General features: G+C 38.3%; 1 protein-coding gene across 17 annotated transcripts in view; it reads right to left on the reverse strand.

Annotated features, from left to right (window-relative positions):
* LOC307180944 (uncharacterized protein) overlaps positions 1-15,243 on the reverse strand; it is a 622,728-nt gene that overhangs the window by 240,767 nt on the left and 366,718 nt on the right. For 16 of the 17 annotated variants that reach the window (XR_013825813.1, XR_013825814.1, XR_013825815.1 and 13 more), the window contains one exon: positions 6,316-6,399. The exons of the other annotated variant lie outside the window; for it this stretch is intronic. The gene's annotated coding sequence lies outside the window, so the exon portion shown is untranslated. The remainder of the gene's footprint in view (positions 1-6,315; positions 6,400-15,243) is intronic. 17 annotated transcript variants of the gene reach the window in all.

Raw genomic sequence — 15,243 nt, forward strand, 5'->3', positions numbered from 1 at the left:
TTTGGCCAATATCCTTTCATGGGATAGGTAACAGGCCCCCTGAACTATGAGACTTAGAGGGAAGGAAAAGAATATGCTGCATTTATATTTGGAACTTATTGAAAGTCTCCTGTGTTCCAGGTTCAATGCAGAAGATACTCATGGATAAGTCACAGCTCCTTTCCTAAAGGCACTCAGTCAAAAGCAAAGGCAGATTATTTGGGATCCAGGACCTGTAGTTGGGGAGGCGGGGGTCAACCAACACTTGGAAATTGCTGGCAAAATTCTGCATTCATATGTATTCGTCCATTCATTCATTCATTCATGCCCACTACTGGTTAGGCCCTGTTCTAAGTGATTTATATTAACTCATTTCAAACTGACAAAAACTCTACCGAGTATTTCCTATTATTATCATGCACATATTGCCAATGAGGGAACTGAGGCACAGAGAGGTTAAGCAACTTTTCCAAGGTCACACAGCCACGAAGTGGCAGAGCTGTGATTCAAACTCAGGCAGTGTGTCTCCGGAGTCTGTATGCGTAAACTCCCACTATATGCTGCTATACTTCCTGTGGCTTGAATCCAGAGCTTTAATCAGATTTTTAAAAGTTTACCTGACACAAAATAAGGTTAAGAACTCAGTCCTGCGAAAAGAAAACTAGTAAGTACAGCAGTGTGACACATGCTATTATAAAGATTTATGGCAGGTGCTGGGTGAGACAGCACAGGGAGAAAATACCCACGTATCACTGAGTAGAAAAAGGAGAAAACAGAGAAAGATAACATTATTTTATCAACATTGAGCGCAAGTATGCCACTTTAGCAAGTTTCCAAGGATTTTGTTCTCATGGTTTGGATAGCAGGGCAATGCAAACATGACTGTCACTTGATCCTGATTTTCTAACTATAACTGATGTTATAGACCATTGTGCTGTTACTGTAGTTTAACTTTGGAAGCACTGGAGTCGGGAGGTCTGTGGTATTTACAGACCAACTAAAATGGGCTATCAGACCACACAATCACCCTTGGTCTCAGGTTTAACCCTGGCACCAAGCCCAGAAGCCTCTCATAACCCAGGGTCTCGGCACATGCCAACCCTTTACTATTCAGGGCTGTCGCTGCATCAGACATTTTTTGTCACTGTATATTTACGTTGTCCTTGTGTTCTGCACAATTGTTTCAAATTTCCACATTTCAGGTGTGAAGAATTCCCAAATACAGAAATAAGGTAAACGTACTTTGCAAGGGTTTTGTGAAATAACTGTGCGTTTATGAAAGAATAAAAAGAATATCCTTATTTCCAACTGATATCAATAAATGAGTTGATATCACTATGAATCGGTAATTTTTTTCATCAATCTGTCATTCTTAGACCTTGCTTGGTAGTAAGTAATTTCACAGGTTATCTTAAAAAGTACAGAGTTATCTCTTTTAAAATAGATAACCAACAAGGACCTACTGTATAGCACAGGGAACTCTGCTCAATAGTCTGTAATAATATAAATGGGAAAAGAATTTGAAAAAGAAAAGATACACGTATATGCATAACTGAATCACTTTGCTGTACACCTGAAACTAACACAACACTGTTCATCAACTATACTCCAATATAAAATTAAAAATAAAAATACCTCAAGTAATTAAAACAAAACAAGAAACAGAGTACAGAGAGTTTGGTGGATTCCTCAATCTGGAAATACTTTATCAAATATAATGTTTAGGCATAGGAGTAATACAGTTCTTATATTTTGGCGTATAGCTCACTCATGTAAAAAGGCATATCCTAAGCATCCCCTATGTGCAGAGCATTAAGAATACAGACCCTACAAGACAGTCTCAGACTCTCACAATCCCGATGTGCTGTCAAGACACACTATATAACAGAGACTCATGCTATAACAGAGACTCAGCTAATACGGCATGTGATTAAATGCAAGCAGGTGTAAGGGCCACAAATGAGTGACCCAGGTTTTCAGAGAGTGCAAAGGTGTTCAAGAAACACTGAGCGGAAGAGGTAGAGAATTTGACTCGTCACTGATGAGAGGTGGGATCTAGACGTGGAGAGAGAATAGGGGCAAATAATATTCCAAACGTGGGGTCAACGGGCAGAGCTGCTTGTGTCCTCAGTTGGCCCTTTTCATCCACAACCAAGGCTAGACGTAGGCACCCGACAAAAATAACCCCGAACTCTTATATAGTAGTCGCTATGTGCCCCGCATTGCTCGAGGTGCTTTATACGCATGAACTCACTGAATCCTAATGTTCTGATGAGGCTTTCCCCATTTTACAGATGAAGAAACCGATAGACATAAAGGCTTAGTACTTGTCCAACTCACAACTAGAAGCTGGTGATCCTAACCATGACCCTGGTGGCTCTCAAACATTTTGGTCTTAGGATCTTTTTATACTCCTAAAAATTACTGCACATCCCAAAGACCTTTTGTTATTGTGAGTTATATCTATCGAAATGTTCTGTATAAGGAGCAAAACTGATAAAAAGTCAATGTATTTATGTATTAATTCATTTAAATAACAATTATAGAAATTGAGAACAGGTCCCTGGCTGCCAGGTGCTATGGTGGCGGGGAGGAGTGGGTGTGGCTAATAAAGGGCCACATATCCTCCAGAGGATGGAATTGTTCCATCTGTTCTTGATTGGATCAAGGTCAATACCTGACTGTGCTATGGTACAGCAGTTTTACAAGATGTTGCCCTTGGGGTAAACTGAACAAAGAATATACATGACCTCTCTGTATTATTTCTTACTACTGCGTGTGAATCTATAATAAATTATATAAAAGAAAGAAAGAGTAATAATGAAACCATTACATACAAACATAAATAACATTTTTTATAAAATAATTCCATTTTCCAGAAGTAAGTTAATGAGGAGGGTAACAGGGCTTTACAGTGTTAGAAATCTCTTTAAGGGTGGACTTCCGTATCTGCTTCTGCATTCAGCCCATCGCAAAATCACCTGTCATGTAGCCTTTGGAATACTCCGCTCTATGCTCATGAAAGAAAGAGTATGCCAAAGCCAGAGAAGATTTTAGTGTTATGAAAAAGTTTTACTTTGCTGACACCCTAAAAAGACTTCAGGGGCTCCCAGGGGTCTCTTGACCACAATTTGAAAATCAATGCCCTATGATATCCTGCCCCTTGCTATGAATGTTTGATGCCGGCGTCATATTAATTAACGTTCCTCCCCAAGTCAGTGGTGAGGTGTTTGAATGCAGACCTTCTTTCATGGCCTCAGAGATCTAAAAGCTCCCCCAATGAGCACACAGGATGCAAAACAAACTGTCCCAACTGCTGCAATTTGCTTGCTTCCTCTCTGCTGAAGATTGCTGGCCGCCTGACTTCAAAGGCAACACTGTGAGGAGAGCATCTGCAGGGAGAAGATAGCAAGGCAGCTTGAGACGTTTGTGTAAAATGCCCAGATGCTCACGCACTGGGACATAGTGTCACTGGTAAGCAGGAAAGGAAATGAGCACTACAGCCGGCAGTGATGCTAGGATCAGCCTCTCCCGCCGCCCTTTGCCTCAATGCTCTGGTCCCCTGCCATGGCGCCAGGATGAAGAGAGAACTCTGACCTTCAAAATTAGAACAGAGATCGAGCTAGCCCCCACTTTTAGCTTAGTGGTAGATTCCGCCTCAAACCGCGCAAATAGATGCTCATGGCAGATACCAACGCCAGGGAACTGAAAATGAGTGGTCAACTCTCTAAGGTGAACAGACTAGATTCGAAACAAAACTGGATAAAGTGGACATGAAACTGTGTATATTAAACATTCAACAGAGCTACTGGGAGCAATTCCAACAAGTAATGCTATAAGAAATTTGAAGACCTGAGGAAGAAACTCTTTGAAAGTCTAACTTTGTAGATGGCATTAAAATGAAGACGGTTGAGAATTAGTTCTGCCTTTGCCCTTTACAGCCTAAATTATTTCCCAAATTGATTTTACCTTTCTGAAACAGATATTTCTATACTTCTGGGTTTTTGTTTAACCTATTGTAATAACAGCTGTTGACGGAGGGTGTAAATATCTGCCGGGCACATTGCTAAGTACTGCGTTACATCATCTCAACTCTTCATAAAACCCCCAAGGGGCAGCATCATTATTCCTATTCTGTAGCTGAGTAAATGGAGGCGCAGAGCCATTATGTGCCTTGACCTAGATCACACAGTGAGAAGGGAGAGGAACTGAGATTCCAGGTTCAAGCCAGGTTTCTTAGCTCCAAAGCCACAGTATCATGTTGCTACCTCCTCATTTCCGTGCGTCTGAAAGATTCTCAAGTGGGCTCTATGTAATTCTGTTAATTTATGCTAAAATTCCTAGCCCTTCTTGACTGTAAAGGTATAAACCTGCAAAATAACATTTGTAGGTCTTTTAATGCCTTATGATCTAAGATTTGACCTAGGTTTATTTGAACTTTCCAACTTTTATCCACAGGAGTTCTTCAATAGAATCGGTGGAAGCCCCGGCACACAGAATTGTGAAGAGTATCACCTCCTACAGAAACTCTTAAACATGCAAATGACAGCCACTCTCCCTATTTTTCTATAAACCAGCCTAGTAATTAGTGTGACAACAGGATAACACTTCGAAGGAAGACACTTCCTGGACCTGGGCAATGTAGGAGTTTCCTAGGCTGCCCTAACGAAGTAGTACCACCGACTAGGTAGTTTGAAACAATAGAAGATCATTCTCTCATAGTTTTGAGGGCTGGACATAAGACGTCAACACACGAGTAGGGTCTTGCTCTCTCTGAAGGCTCCAGGCAAGAAGTATTCCTGCCTCTTCCTGGCTCTCATGGCTGCCACCAGTCAAACCGGCATTACTTGGCTTGCAGCTCTCCCATCTCTGCCTTAGTTGTCACACAGCTTTCCTCCTGTGTGTCTGTGTCTTCATAGCGTGGTCTTCTCTGCATGTGTCTGTGTCCAAATTTCCCTCTTCTTAAAAGGATACCAGTCACTGGACTAGAAGCACCCTAATCCAGCGTGACCTCACCTTAAGCACACGTGCAAAGCTCCTATCTCCAAATAAGGTCACGTTCTGAAGTTCCAGGTGAACGTATCTTTGAAGGACATTATTCAACCCACTACAAGTAGTTAGTTCAGATGATCAGAGAGAAGAATCTCCAGCTGAGGATCTGTATAGCACTTGTTTTTTGGAAGGCCAAGGAGCGGGCTTGACGACCCTTGCTGTCATTTCACACATAGCCTTGTCTGCAGATGAAACTGGCTGGTGAGTAGTCCCATGTCATTTCTATCGCATTAAGATCATCATCCTGCAAACACTATTTCCTTCTTGGGCACCTGTCTGTATCTGAAATAATTTATCCGATTATTGGCTCACTGTTTTCTGTCTCTCCGATAGAAGGTAAGTCCTCTAAAGGCAGGGAACCTGTCGCTCTAATTTCCAATATAAACCCAGTACCAAGAATAGTACCTGGCATGTAGACACCCAGTAAATGTTTGGTGGATGACTGGATGAATGTGTACATGAATTCTGGCTCTTAGTAGCTGACTTCAATTAGGGTTTTCACCCATACTGTTCATCCTACCTCCATTCATTCATTCACTGAACATATACTGACTGCTTACTATTTGCCAGACACTGTATTCAGCACTGAGGATACAATTGCAAAGGAAAACTTTGCTTACAGTCCCAGACATCCTAGAACTTTAAACAAGACATATTCAAGCCACCTACAATCTACCAAGAAGCACGCTTGGTGCCACGGGTCCATCCACAATCGTAAGACTTAGCCCTTGTCCTTCTACTGGTTACAGACAACCTTGGTATGCCAGACTGAAATAAGAGTTAAAAGTTAAATTGCATGAAATCATGCCTCCATTTAGAATGCGTAAAGCAAAATAAGGATAGTCTTTATTAGCTGGTGAAAATAGGACCGTTACCAAATTAGTTGCAGCTTCGTCCTGAAACTTACATAAGAGCAGTTGGTTTCCATTCCAGGGAGGGGAAGGGGTATGATTCTGGGGCAAGAGCCTTGGTAACAAGACTAGGAGTTAATGTTTTGACTATGCAGAGGGGGAAAAGGGTGGGTATTCCAAGTATAAGTCTGACTTGAGCAGTGGGGTAAAATATACTGAGAAATAAAGTTGAGTAAGTCAAGTACAGTGAGTTTACATATTTTGACTGAGAAAATGATATTAAAAAGGCACTTATTATTCCACAGAGATGCCATCGTGGCTTGCTGGATAGGGTGATGACACAATGAAGATCCCCAATGATCCTGACTCCCCAGAATGCAAGGCTGAATAAAATCAACAGATAAACTCTAAGAAAGAGAAATGAAAGTCTTACATGTAGATGGCTTGCATGAAATAGATTTTTGGTCAGTTACAATAAGGCAGAATGGAGGAGACTCCTTGCCGGACAGCAGTTTTCCTGAAAAACACCAGAGAGGTTGCCTGATCACAGAGTCAATCACAACATCCAATAGTGTTCTCTCTTTAAATTCAATTGTGAACAGCCACAACACTAGAAAACCAGGTCCCAGATCACCAAACTAATAATCTCACTGTTCTTGTGACTAGTAAGATCACAGCTCGTATACTGTGGTTAAATCAGAGCTCTGCATTTTCGGAGGGACATATACACATTGGAGTGCATTTTAGATGAGAAAAACTAGGATTCTACTGCAGGGGAGCAAAATTTGTCACCCCAAATTTTGTCTCTTTAGCATGAGCATTATTTTACGCTTTGACTTTCCCCCTAAAGTGCCTGAAGAATGTAGACAGAGGACCTGTTCTAGGAAGGGAGCTGTCACCATAAACAAGTACAGTATGAACTATATGAACTCTAGTTGGCTCCGAAGGAACGAACCCTGCCCACACCCTTATTTTAGAATTCTAGCCTCCAGAAATGTCAAAAAATAAATTCGTATTGTTTCAGCCATCCAGTTTGTGATGCTTTCTGTTAACCCTAGCGAAGTAATACATTGAGAAATGTTTAGTTTGGGAACAAACTTAATTAATCACCATAATATTTCATAAAAATACTCAGAGCTAATGTTGGATAAGATAAAATGATAAAGTCCAAGAAAAAAAATTAAGTCTTTTAGATGCTTACATGACATTCCAATCAAAGACGACTAATGTGTCAAGGATGCGGTACAGGCCTCTAAACTCATATTCAGCATATGGTCTATAGCAAAAAGCAGTATCTACTTTGGGGTCAGACCAATCTGGGCCCCAATCCAATGCTAACTGTATGATCATGGGAAGGTTACTTAGCCTTATTGGGCCTCAGTTTTCTCATCTTTAATGTAAGAATAATAGTGCATATCTCAAAGTGTTTTTTATTTTTTTGTTTTTTGTTTTTTTAAGGGAGAAGTCGTCGTGAATATATTATTTACACGATGGTTAAGGACACAAATACAGTGTTCAAACAAAATTTCAGTTCACAGACTGGCCACTGATACATAGGTGGATACAGACATTCCAACTACCTTTCCTGCAAGTCGGGGTGGGGAGTTAAATACTTAGTTGTTGGCGGAGGGGCAACGACTATCTATAACCACACTGCTGAGGACTCAGGGGCGGCGTAAGGATTATTTATTTTAAATGACAAGTGAAATATTTACATTTATACTTAGCATAAAGCTTGAATAAGCATTGCTGAATTTTAGTTATTGAGCTTTGTAAGAAGGGCTTTTAATACAATTTTCACCAACAGATATTAACTGAAAGGGCAAGAGTAAGCAGGTTAAGATGAACAAAAAGCCCAGAGTTAGCTTGAGGAAACAGGAAATGGTTTCTGTTATTTGCACTCTTTCTTTCATCATTAATCAAATTCTCTTTGGAATTCAAGTAGGACAAACATCTCCAATATGTTGGATCAAGGGTCTGTGTGAGTATGCGTGAATGTATGTGGGTGAGAGCCAGAGTATGAATATCTATCCTGAGTTCTAATAAGTCCCTGATATTCGTCACAAGTTTAGGCAAGTCACTTGACTTTTTAACTTAAAAAGTCTCAATTTATGGGCTTCCCTGGTGGCGCAGTGGTTGAGAGTCTGCCTGCCAATGCAGGGGACACGGGTTCGAGCCCTGATCTGTGAAGATCCCACATGCCGCGAAGCAACTAAGCCCCTGAGCCACAAATACTGAGCCTGCGCGTCTGGAGCCTGTGCTCCACAACAAGAGAGGCCGCGATAGTGAGAGGCCTACGCACCGCGATGAAGAGTGGCCCCCGCCTGCCGCAACTAGAGAAAGCCCTCGCACGGAAACGAAGACCCAATACAGCCAAAAATAAATAAATAAGTAAATTAATTAATTTTTTTAAAAAGTCTCAATTTATTCAACAAAAAGATTAGTTGATCTAATTATTAGCAGTTATCTAAGTATTTCTAAGATTCCTTCTTTTTCTAAACATTCCATGATGCTATGACTTAGATGAATATCAAACATGGTGCCTTGGAATGACAGGATTCTAGTTTTTTTAATCTAGAAAAGAACTGCCATTTTAAAGACAAGCACTATGTTTTTACTGTTTCTTTCCTCTTTCTCTAGAAACCGTAGTATGGATTCACCTTTGAGAGAAGGTAACCCCTTTGTTCTGGGATTGAGGGGACAGTTGATGTCCCTTTTAGTTTTGTAAAAGTAAAACTAGTTCCCGTTCTAAAACGGAAAACTTCAAACAAGTAAAAGCTAAGTGTTTGGATAATAAAGTAATAGCAGAGCAACATCTCTGCAGAGTAAAACTAAGTTTATTTTATCTAATCTTTAGGATTTGAGACCTGGGCGCTAGAGCAGACAAACTTTATATAAGAGCAATATAATATTAGACTAGATAAGCCATAAACAAGACTCTACATTTTAAAGGAAAAATGTCATAGAACATATGCTGTATGACCACAGTAAGACTGCATTAAAAAATCAATAAGATACAGATGGCCAACACACACATGAAAAGATGCTCAACATCACTAATTATCAGAGAAATGCAAATCAAAACTACAAGAGGTATCACCTCACACCAGTCAGAATGGCCATCCTCAAAAAATCTACAAACAATAAATGCTGGAGAGGGTGTGGAGAAAAGGGGAACCCTCTTGCACTGTTGGTGGGAATGTAATTTACCAGACTGGGTAAATTACATACAGCAGAAATTTCTCACAGCTTTGGAGGCTGGAAGTCCAAGATCAGGGTGCCAAAATAGCTGGCTGCTTCTAGTGAGATCCCTGCTTTGGCTTACAGGCCAATAACTTCTCACCGTACGCTCACTTGGCAGAGTAGAGAGGCCAAGGAAGGTCTCTGGTGACTCTTATAAGGGCATCAGTCCCATTCATGAGGACTTCACCCTCATGACTTCATCTAATCCCAATTATCTCCCAAAGGCTCTACCTCCTTAAAGCCATCACATGAGGGGGTAATGTTTCAATACAAGACTTTTGGATGTAACATTTAGTTCATAAAACCCTTATACAAAAACCAAAGGCATCACAAGAAAACCAAACTCCAGACCAATGTCCCTTTTGAATATATGTTAAAAAAAAAATCAAAAACTAAACAGTAGCAAACCAAATTCAGCAACAATTAAAAAGAATTATATACCATGACGAAGTGAGATTTAATTCGGGAATTGAATATTTTAATATCCATATAAAAAAAGCAGTATAATACAGCATACTGAAAGAACAAGAACCATATAATTTAAGCAGATGAAGAAAAATTATTTGACAAAACCCAATACTTTTTCATAATAAAAACAAGATAGAAATAGAAAAGAACATCCTCAACCTGACCTGTAGAAAAGGTCATCTACAAAAAACCCAAAGATAACATCACACTAACTGTGAAAGAATAAAAGCTATCTCCCTATGATCAGGAACAAGATAAAGATGTTTGTGCCCACCATTTCTATTCAACATTGTACTGGAGGTTATAGCCAGGGAAATTAAGGAAGAAAAAGTTAAAGGCATCCATACTAGAAAGGAGTAATTAAAATTATCTTTATTTACAAATGTCGTGTACTTGTATATACAAAATCCTTAGGGAAAAAAGTTAAAACTAATAAACAAGTGCAGCAGGATTTCAAGAAACAAGTTCAATATAGAAAAATCAAATGTATTTCTAAAAACTAGTAAAAAAATTGAAAAATGAAATTCAGAAAACAATTCCGTTTACAATAATATAAAATAGAATACTTAAAAATTTAACAAAATAAGTGCGAGGCAAACACTGAAAATTATAAATCACTGAAAGAAATTGACGAAGACATAAATAGAAAAAAATCCCATGTTCATGGATCAGACTTACTACTGTTAAGATAGCAACACTTCCCAACTGATCTACAGATTTAACAAAACCCTTATCAAAATCTAAGGTAGATTCTTTGTAGAAAGTGACAAGCTGACCATAAAATTCATATGGAAATGCAAGGAACTCAGAATTGCCAAAACAATCTTGAAAAAAGAACATATTAGAGAACTCATACTTCCAAATTTCAAAACTTACTACAAGGCTATAGTAGTCAAGATACTGTGGTATTTGTGTAAGGAGATGCATCTATATCTAGGTAGGCAGGTAGATATAGATACAAATAGATCAATGGAATAGAAATTACTGATCAGAAATAAACTGTCACATATATGGTAAACTGATTTTCAACAATTCCAAGATAATTCAATGGGGAAAGAATAATACTTCAACAAATAATGAGGTGACAAATGGATATCCACATCAAAAAGAATGAAGTTGGACTCTTACCTTGCACCATATACAAAAATGTATCCCAAAATGAATCAAAAACTTAATATAAACACTAAATCTATAAAAGTAATCTTAGAAGTAAACATAGGTGTAAACCTTCATGACCACGGATTAGGCAATGACTTACTAGGTATGATCCTGAAAGCACAGCCAAAAGAAAAAAATCAAATAGATAAAGTGACATCTAAAAGCTAAAAAGATGTTTCCTTCCAAGACCACTATCAAGAAGGTGAAAAAACAATCTACAGAATGAGTGAAAATAGTTGAAAAAGATACAACTGGTAAGTGTATAGTATCCAGAATACATAAAGAACTCATGACTGGACATTGAAATTACAAATAATCAATGAGACAATAAGAGAAGGATTTGAATAGACATTTCTCCCAAGAAATGGGCAATAAATCCATGAAAATATGTTCTAGATCATTAGCCATTAGAGAAATGCAAATCAAAATTTCAGTGAGATATCACATCACATCTATTAGGATGGCTATAATTTGCTTCCTCTCTACAGACTATATGGTACTTGTTAATAACAGAGAAATGGGATGTATTATCAACAACTCTAGGTGTTTTCTTCTTTGGCCAAATGAGAGCCAGCACTTCCAGTAGCAGGTATAGACCGTTTGCACCAGAAGCAGCATAGGCTGTGTGCTTATTTTACTGCCTTAAATTAGAGAGTATGCCACTGAGGTCCCACCTATTAACAAGGTCAGCTGAGTGTAGCCTGCTTGTTGGGAATGGAAAGGGATGAAGGGGCAAGAACAGGCAAACTACTTTATTACCACATTGTAGGTGTTCTATTTTCCAAGCACATCTCTTGACCAGACACTCAGGGATTGGACATCATAGACAAAATTAGCTCACCACACCTCTAAAAACTCAATGCTAGATTCCAACCACCCACTTCCATTATGTACATAGTGCTATCCCTTGAATTCAAACTGCTTGAATAAATCACATCCACCAATTTTATATTTAAGGAGTAGATGATTTAACTACTCCAGGAAACATTCTAGTAACCAAAGAATGAAAGCTTTGACCCCTTTTTTGCTTGTTTGACCTAGAGGGGCCTTGACCTAAGAACGGGGATTTTTCTCAGAGGTTCCTCGTTAAGAGTTTAGAGCAAAAAGGTCCAGTGAGGGGAAAAAAACCCAGTAAAGACATATTGCCTTGTTCAAAGTTATTAATGAGAAATTTGGGGTTATAAAATAAATCCTGCGGTCATTTTTAAATCCTATGGTTTTCTTTTCTCAATATGCTTTCTTCTATCACTTTATAACAAAGCATTCCTTAAATTTAAAATCTCAGCTTCTGATAAAAATAGATACACATCATTTAGAGGAGTTAGAAATTCTGCCAACTGAGTGAATCCATGACAAAAAGATTAAAAAGATCTGAGGGCCATTATGAAACTCACACACCCACACCCCTTCCTTTTATATGAGCAACAAAACATAAGCCTGACTATAAAATTAACGATTAGGAAATTCCCAAATGATTTCTTTGATATCGGTGACCATGGGAAATACCATTAAATATGGTGGTATCATGGAAATCTCCACACAGAAATTCCTGAAATGAGTCGTTGTGACCCAAAACAAAGAGGCCATTTACTACCCTTGCTACCAGCTGTATAATTTCAGTAATTAAACTGACTGGCTAAACAAGCATTACCACACAGCTGCAAAACCCTAAAGAAACTGTAGACAAGCTATTAAACTATGATTTATGAAGTCAGCTTTTGTTCAACCAAGTGATTAGAATTTAATAAGTTGGCCTACTTAGCTCTGAATTCGATACAACCATTCAGAAGGAAAAAATGTATGAGAAAATAAGATTATGAGAAGATTTGTGTCTCATATACTAATAGGCCATTTATTCAATTAGCAAACAATTCTTCAAAGTTCAGTAATAGGGAACTATTACTTCAGGGAATATAAAGTATCAAATGTGGCCCTGCCCTCAGGAGGCTTACTTAGCCTAATGTGTAAACCAGATCTGTACACAAATATTCACAGTACAGAGCATCATGGAGGCACAAATACAACACTATAGAAATCAGATTTGGGCACAAATACTGCCAGCTAGGGAGCTATGAGAAGGCTTCAAAAAAATAAAATAAATAAAAATAAGTAGCACTTAGCCGAGCTTTGATGGTGTAGTGTTTGAATATGAAGGAGGGCAGAACTGCACCAAAATGTACATGGAATAGAATGTAATCCAATTTGATTGAAGTCTCTTAAGAAGTGTGAGGTGAACAAGGCTGGAAGTAAGAAATATAGCATCAAATAATAAATAGCAGAGATACGATCTCTGAGCTGTGAATATGGCAATATGTGAAGAATAGTGGGTTTTTTCATATTTAATTTTATTTATTTATTTGGTTGCATCGGGTCTTAGTTGCAGCAGGTGGGCTCCTTAGTTGTGGCATGCGAACTCAGTTGCAGCATACATGTGGGATCTAGTTCCCCGACGAGGGATCAAACCCAGGACCACTGCATTGGGAGTGCAGAGTCCTAACCACTGCACCACCAGGGAAGTCCCTGAAGAATAGTCTTAATTGGACAAAATTAACCAAATATTTACCAAGCAGCCACTATGTGCCAGACATAGAGAATTATGGAACAGAGATACAGGAGGCATGAAGGACAACTGTAATAGTCAAACTGTAAGTTAATGAAGGCCAGGATGAGGAGGAAGATCGAGGCAAAGGTACCAAGATCAGGTACCTCGCCTGTCTTGACTCATGACACCTTGTACTCGGGACTTAGATGAACATTGAATGTTTTGCAATTGCCTTGTATCTTTAACAAATGATAAATGATTCTAGAGGAAAAAAAATCATCTCTTCATAGGAAGGTGTCAAAACCAAGGATGCTCATTGTCAATGAGAAGGCCAGTTAGAGAGAGATAATTACACTGTAAATCAGAGGAAATATGAAACACCATTGAAGACTGATTTGCGAATAAAAATGACCACCTAATCTATGTGTTAACCAAGAGACAAGAGAACCATACTTATGGCTGCCCCACAAGGCCCACCTCAGGAAGATGCTGACTAGGGGAATCAGGTTACATAGCAACACAAGACCAAAGCCTGTTCAAAGCCTGTAACATTATGCATATGTGTACTGACTATCTTTTAGCCAATCACAAATGAAATAGCAGTTATCAACAATACTCAGTTATTTTTGCTCTTTATTTAATTTAGAAGGTAGTTATTAAGAGGGCAACGCAAACAGAAGGAGGAAAATATTAATGAATCATTGCTGATTTGGGAAATTTTAAGTTACTTTGTGCATTTCAACAGAGCAAAATCAATCGTAAAATTTACTCCTAGGATACCCAACACAATAGATAATAAGTAGGGTTCTTTTGTTCACTTCAGAATGGAAGAAGAATATAAAATTAAGGGTATCACAGCTCTTCATAAAATAAATCCTAGCCCTCGGGAATCTGAATCACTTATTTCATCTTCCTGGAACTTTTGATGATAATGCAAGAGACACAAATTACAATCCCATTCATTCATTCAATCATTCATTCATCCAGTATTTATTTTGAAAGTACTGTGGGTCAGTTACTGTTTTATGTGGTGGGAATACAGGAAACACAATACAAACAACTCCGCTCCCCTGACAGAGATAATTTGCTAGAAAAACAAACAGGAAACAAAGGAATTAATATTATGTCACACTGTAATAAATGCCACAAAGCAAGTCAGGGTATAGGTATAGATAATGATAGAGGGGCTACAGATAATTCAGAGATACTTTTCATGACTAATTTTTATTTATAGTTTTTCATATTTTTAGATGTAAAGCTTTCATGAAAAATTAAAACACAATACATGCAAACTGTGCTGGTTTAGACTTATGTAGTTATTTGATGATGATTTTTCCATTAAGTGACCTGTTGTGTGACATAAGTGTTCACATCAGTAAGTTACTTTAATGTTTTACAGTCAAAATCAACATGAATCTTTTGGGTAAGTTATTCAGATTCTGTACTCTCAACATTAACAGATAACTTTATCCTCGTCATATCTGATTACATTTGCAAGCAGGAAAAAGTGGATACTTCACAGAAATAAAACCCAGTCCATTCACTTAAAGTTTTAAATAGATTTCTGATTATATTGTACATTGCATTCTCTGTTCATTAAGGAATCCTCTTTTCTTGGTTTCTCAAAAACTAAAAAAAAAAAAAAAAAAAAAAAAAAAAAAAAAAAATCTAGCCAGACTAATCCAAACTGGCCTCAAAACAAAAACGAACCAAAAAACCCCTCATATACTCCCTACCCTGCATTCAAAGTTTGCATTTGTAGTGTAAGATGTTTGTTTCTCTTAATTTTTCCCACCTATGTTTCTGTAATATTGCCACTCTACCCTGTCATTTCTTGCCTTGAATGACCGAATGACATCTTGAATTATTTGTTTCTTTTTGTTTCTCTCACTGCTTATTCACCTTTCCTAAAGGGGCTAGATTAATATTCTCCAAATACGATTCTGGTCA

Source organism: Stenella coeruleoalba (genome assembly GCF_951394435.1).
Source record: "Stenella coeruleoalba genome assembly, chromosome: X".
Lineage (NCBI taxonomy): Eukaryota > Metazoa > Chordata > Mammalia > Artiodactyla > Delphinidae > Stenella > Stenella coeruleoalba.